This window comes from Ptychodera flava, unplaced genomic scaffold, assembly GCF_041260155.1.
Source record: "Ptychodera flava strain L36383 unplaced genomic scaffold, AS_Pfla_20210202 Scaffold_50__1_contigs__length_938362_pilon, whole genome shotgun sequence".
Taxonomy (NCBI): Eukaryota; Metazoa; Hemichordata; class Enteropneusta; family Ptychoderidae; genus Ptychodera; species Ptychodera flava.
The window spans coordinates 421403-428343 of NW_027248372.1; the positions used below are offsets into that span (position 1 = coordinate 421403).

At 41.1% G+C, this 6941-nt stretch overlaps 1 non-coding gene across 1 annotated transcript; it reads left to right on the top strand.

Annotated features, from left to right (window-relative positions):
- The first annotated feature begins 314 nt into the window (after positions 1–314).
- On the top strand, positions 315–479 carry LOC139128366 (U1 spliceosomal RNA). The gene has a single exon (XR_011551273.1). It is a non-coding gene; the product is annotated as a U1 spliceosomal RNA (small nuclear RNA).
- The last annotated feature ends 6462 nt before the right edge of the window (positions 480–6941 follow it).

The window sequence follows — 6941 nt, forward strand, 5'->3', positions numbered from 1 at the left end:
AAGCATTCATATGCAAATTTTATTAGATCAAACGAGGCCATGGGGATTTGCAGAGTCCGATATAAAGGCGAAACAGTGCTCTAGTATGTATCTTTTGGAGATCTTATCTACAACTATTTATTAATCACTTTAATTAAAGTGTTCTATGCTGAATAAAAACGTAATCTTTACACAGCTGGTGCTGTAAATTGTTTTTTTTTTCGGACAGACAAGTCTGCACATGCGCAGTAGTTCAACATATTCCCTTCTAGTGCCAACCGCCCATGAAGTTCGGTACACATGGGTATAAAGTTTATGTAACAGAGATACCAGGCATACTTACCTGGCACAGAGGTTAACCGTGATCACGTAGGCGGTTCCTCCAGGGCGAGGCCTGTCCATTGCACTCCGGGCGGGTTGACCCTTGCGATCACCCCAAATGTGGGTGACTCGGGTGCATAATTTCTGGTAGTGGGGGACTGCGTTCGCGCTATCCCCTGATATTAAAAGTGAAAAGTAGACTTCAAAAGTTGCCAAAGCGTCTAATGCTCTTAATCTCGCAAATCACCTCTGTGTGGTTCATTCGTTTATATAAATAAGACACAAGTTGTATGTACCTTATTAGTACGCAAAGTTAGCGTCATCCTCATCCTAGCTGACGCTGAAATATGACATTAGGGACGGACCATCAGATCTTGGAAGGAGGTGGTCAAAAACAGAAATAACAGAATTTTCAGAGCAGAAAGTTAGGGAAAAAAATCTTCAAACTAGTTCGCAAAATAAAAAAAATTAATACGAAGACAAATGCGTAAAAAAAAAATCTGCAAAAGTCTTTAAAATCTTGAATTTTTTTAGATTTTACCTACAGGAAGCAACTTTCTGTATTTTTAGTACATCCTCCAGGCACATTTTAAATTTTAATGTATACATTTAGAGTGACTGTATCCCTTACACTGGAAGTTGTGATTATCTTATCTTTTCAGGACTTTTGTATTCTGATCACTTGAAAATTATAAAATTATAGAGCCTGTTTTCTACTTGTTTCCTGCGTACAAACCAAGCAGATACACTAGGTAAAACATTGAAACTGTGTATGGTATTGTTTGTCAAGACAGAGAGTTATATTTGCCTTTTAAGATCAAGGTAAACAGATGCAGGCCACATCAGGTTCTTTTTTCACAGCATTTTATTGCAATGATGAATGCAAGAATGGGTGAACAAGTAGAAACATGTCAATAATGATAAAACAGCATATCAAGTCATTATGTATTATTTTGCTTTTAAAAAGGCATTTTCAATTCTTTTTTCTCAAAAAACAGTCTCAAAAAACAACAGCAACACATTTTTTAACATTCAACAATACACTACGTAGAGTGCCATCTATCCAACAAATACCAACACAAAAACACAAAAGGGTTGAACTTTGAAAGTTTCTCGATAGCAAATACTGAATAAATCTGCATGAATAATCGTTTGTGTGTAGCAAATGCTAAATGACAATTATCTGAAGAATTTTTCCGTCACAAATAAGAGCATGATTGAAACAAATCTTAAGGGACTTATGTAGCAAATTTCAAAGAAATTGGACAAGCCCTTTCAGAGAATACAGATTTTTTGACCATGAATGGCATAAATTGCCCTAAAAAGACAAATATTGAAATTTCACCACATCTATACCCATCCAATCAATTTGGACATGCTGCTACAGAGAAATAGATGTTTTGATCAAAAAAGGGCAACAATTGCTCTAAAAACACAAATATGCAAATTTCATTGCATTTTGCAAACAGCTTCTCAGCTTGTCAAAATCAATTGTAAATCATGAGATATGCATGATGTTTGGTGGGGTGAATGTACCGTAGGCATTTCACCACGCAGTAGAAAAAGAAGCCAGGAAACCAAAATAGTCAATTTTCAAAACTATAGGAAGCTACTGAGGAGCAAGAAGACCATGTTTCAGAGGAAGATGTGTAATCTGAAAAAAATGCTCCCCAAGTGACACCAGATAACACCATTTTAATCTCTATTTTTCAAAAGCTCCAACGGCAGGAGGGGGACACCCCCCTCATGACCTCCCCCCACAAAAATACTCCCCAAGTGCCACCAAATAACACCATTTTAATCTCTATTTGTAAAAAGCTCCAACGGCAGGAGGGGGACACCCCCTCATGACCTCCCCCCACAAAAATACTCCCCAAGTGCCACCAAATAACATTTTAATCTCTATTTTTCAAAAGCTCCAACGGCAGGAGGGGGGACACCCCCTCATGACCTCCCCCCACAAAAATACTCCCCAAGTGCCACCAAATGACACCATTTTAATCTCTATTTTTCAAAAGCTCCAACGGCAGGAGGGGGGACACACCTCATGACCTTCCCCCACAAAAGTAATCCCCAAGTGCCATCAAATAACAAACGGCAGGAGGGGGGACACCCTCCTCCTGACTTCCCCCGTGACCACTTGCGCGGTCGCTTGTGGTGCTTCGCACCACATCTTTGCCCTCTTTATCCTCAGACAGCGACGAACTAAAAAATATTATAAATCTGAAAATTTACTCTGAAAAAAAAATTGCACAGCTAATCTCAATTGGAAAAAAATTTAGAAATTTACAATAGTAAAAAAAAAATTTCACAATTTCATTGTGACCACCCCCTCCCAAGATCTAATGGTCCATCCCTTAAACTGGTTCAATAATCATTTTCACGACGCTACTCAGTATCACATCCGAAGAATGCCGAAGTGACACTACCCGATGACGGATAAATGATAAAATTCGCCTCCGTCTTAAAAAGCAACAACCAAGTTCTTTCACAATTTTCTTTTGGTAAAACTGGTTCGCAACACAGTCCTTCCACTAGACTGTAAAGCTCAGTCGCGTGTGCGGGCGCTCCGTACATCCGCCCCCGAACGACTGTAAGTAGTCTGTACATTTACACGATGTAGCCGGCTGCAACACAGAAAAAATGCCACGCCCGTACATGTCAAAATCCTGCCGATATATGCAACTCTCCCCAGTGATCTAAATTTATGGAAGACCGGTCACGACATGCGACATGCGAGTTTTTTTTTAACTGCGACCTGGGAGTTCTTAAACTGCGACATGCGAGTTCTTAAACTGCGACATGCGAGTTGCAGAACTAATATGGCGTTTGCATACATGTCATTTCGTTCTCCTCCTAACGATGGATTACAGAGGTAGAGACGAGCTTATTTCTGATAGATACACCCTTGGAGAAATAGCGGCCACGTTAGGACTCCGACATGTAGGGAAGACCGGTCACGACCTGCGACATACGACCTGCGTCTTTAAACTGTGATCTGCGACCGAACCCTGCCCTAACCCTACCCTAACCCTAACCCAAAACCCTAACGCTAACTAACTCTAAGTTATGCCGTTACAATTTTTCCCTCCCTTGGCCTAACCTCCAGGGTTGAGAGCGAAGTAAGGCTTTTCACTAGAGAAAACCTAACCCCTAACCCTAACCCCTACCCTAACCCTAACCCTAACCCTAACCGCAGATCGCATTTTTAAAAACTCGCATGTCGCATGTCGTGACCGGTCTTCCATATAAATTAAATATTCATCGCCCAACTTTATTTGCATGCATAATACTCCGATAGTCATGACAATATCTGTCAATAAACAGCTTTGCCGAGACAGTGGGATCTCGAACATGTGGCATCGGGGATTGCATTGACTAAAGTCAATCATCACGACCTGAGAGCCAGCCCTGCGTACAGTCAGGTCTGTGTATTCCCGGCGTTATACGGCCTCCACCACAGGCCGTATAACGCCTGGAACACAAAGACGTGAGAGCGTACTACTAGCGCACTGCGTTAGCGTTCAAGATCGCGTTTGGGAGTTTGCAAGTTGTTCAAGTTTCATGGAGATTTTCCTCATGTGAATTTTGGTTCTATATTCTTACATGGCGTTAAAAGCAACACCTACGAAGACAATTCTGGGATCGTTCTCGTTGACGTTGACTGAATGCGCAGTTTGCGGTGACACATTGGACGCAAGGAAAAGACGATCTATCTTTTCTTATACTACGGACAAGAGATGCTACGACAACGTGCAAAGTTTGTATGCTGGTCGGGCGAAAATGGACGCACTTGAAAGAAATCTCAAATCCCGCCGCGGCGTTTGCCCAATGTGACTACACGCATCTGCGCTTGCCAAGGCCCGCTGTTCGGGCAGCCGGATGCTTCCCGAAATCAGGCGTAGTTAGTGGAAGACTCCTGTCTGGCTAACGAGCCGCTACACGTAGCAAACGTTTTTCGCAAATAACTTCGCCATCCACCAACATCCCGAATTCGAAACGGCATAGGACGACTGTCATCGGCAAGGAAAACCAAAGCAGGCGTTCAACAGCGCAGCTTTTCAGAGATGACGCAATACAAGTGAGTCTAGTTTATTTTTCCAGTTTATATTTATTACATTGCTTTTATCGCTCAACGCTAATAACCATACAAATGAAGTTCAAGCCAACCAGTAAAAACTGTTACAACAAGGATTTGTCTTCAACGTCAATCCCTTTACACTGTATACCTGTATCTCCACAGCTGAAATTGAATCAAGAGCCGAAATGTTACCATGTCAGCGGACAAATTGAAGACTTAGTGATCTTGAAGTAACTTGTGAGACGAAATTTCAAGAAGTTTGCGTCAGAAATACTGGTGTGTCCGGAAGTTTAAGAGGAAGTAATCAACAGAGTGGTGTACGAAGCTGCAAGCGAATGTCAGAAATTATGTTCTGACAAGAATAAGTCTATCCTTAGAGGATGTGGGCCAGATGACCTGACGACTTACCTGGAGTTCAATTCTTGATGAATGGAACAAAAGGGCACCGTTGTTCAATCAGTTTTTGACCAGCTGCAGTAAGTTTGTAAGTGTGAAATCTTAAGGAATTATAACCCTGTTTGCAGATAAAATTAGTTTTGATAATTTAAAATTTGTGATTAATTTAAATCAAAATTTGGAAGTAAGGATGTTTCCAGACAGGGAATGTATAATTATTGTGAGTTGTGTTACAACAACTATTGTTTCTCAGCTACCAACATTCACACCTTTGTATGACACTAAGTGCATCAGCATTGTTATTTCACAATGGATGACAGGAAGTATATAAAGTCTTCACAGGGGCTGCAGGTATGAAAGCAAGCATAAGCATGATGTTTATTTTATTTCAATAGCAAAGATTTTTTTTCATTCTAGAAAATTTATAACCAACGTTAAATGGCTTACAGAACAAAATGAAAATAGGGGTATTACAACTAATTTGCAATGACAAATTATTCTTTCAAAACCTTACTTAAATTTTTTTTATTTTTTAAAAAGGTACGTCAAGGCGAGCCTCAATTGGAAACTCAATGACAGTTAATAAGAGACACTGCAAAATTGCAATGGCTAGCAGTCTACTGCTGCTTGCTCGGCCTCACAAAATGAATGCGGCACAGTACTTGAAGAGTCTCATCATGGCTGGTTCAAACTGTGAATCTATGGCAAGTATATGATACATACCTTTTTGTTGTTATTCAATCACGATGCTTTAATCGTGTGTGCTAATGGTTGTGTGTGTATGTGCCTGCGTGCGTGCATGTTTGTCACTCTGTGTCTGAGTATATAAATGCCTAATACCTATTTTCCTTTAAGGCAGATCTACAGCCGATTTAACAGCATTGGTCTGTGTATGTCATATCGCCGTACTCAAGCAAAGCTGAAAGCATTTTCTTCAGTATTTGACAACCCAGTTTATCAGTGGAAATATGCAGTACAGGGCAATGAGTCTACATGTGCTGAAGTCAATAATAATGAATATACTGATGAAGATACAGTAATTGTGTACAGAGTCTGGAAAAATCTCCCTCTGAAGTAATACAGGTCGTCGCACACAGTGAAGAAATCTCAAGAACAGCAGAAAAAACTGTGTGCTTTGACCTTGAAAAAGTTGGACATCCTGGCGTAAGACAGATTACGAAAAGACCAGTCTTCCATTAAGCATTCTCCGCTTCAGCTGTTATACTAATGACGTGTGATCATGAGAACGTGGACTGTTTTTTTCTGCCATAGGGGGCGCGTGGCTTGTTGAAAGGGTACGTTTTTCCCCTTCTTTTTCGTGATAAATTGGTTTCATTTTATTTCTAGTGATGTTTGGTCCTAGGCCTGCATCTCGTATGAGCTGGGACTTGACTTTTGACTTTCGAAGTTTCGGTTGAAGTGAAAGAGGTGTTCAAGAAGTTGAAAGATGTTGGTGTCGATGTTGCGACCCACGTGGAAGCCGTTCAACGGCTTCTCGGTAGCAAGTTTGATATCACTTTTCGACACAGTTTTTGAAACGCATGTTTGCTCAGAAATTGTCAGGTTGTGAAGGTACGTCTGTACATGCCTATGAAGATAGGACAATTGTCACGGCCTTGTATATTGATAATGAATTCGACGACAATTATGTGCGTCAGACGTGTTAAATCAATATGGGGAGGTCCAAGCTTCCCGTAAATGTGTGTATGCGGACCATCCACAAGTGTTTTTTAATGGTATAAGCATGGAGGTAGTCTCTACTACCTCCATGGTTTAAAACAGTATCGAATGAAGTTGACTCGGAATATTCCTGAGGTAATAAGAATTGGGAATAGAAATGTGCAGGGGATGTCCTATGCAGGGCAACATAAAATGCGTTTCAAATGCGTATAGATTTGGTCACATGAGTAAAGATCGTCGTGATATAAAAGAAGAGATTGGGCACTCCGCCAAGAACTGTAAGAATGCTCTAGAGTGCACCATTTGTGGGGAAACTGGCCACGTCTTTCGAAATCGCTCCTTGCCATCCGCCTGTAAAGATTCAATATCTAAGTCTTGGACATCCGCGGCCTCCGAGCCATCTGCTGCTCCTCGTGGAGACGTACCATATCAGGCGGCTGCGGAGGAAGGCAGGACAGAAACAGTAGGTTCTGATGACAAAAAT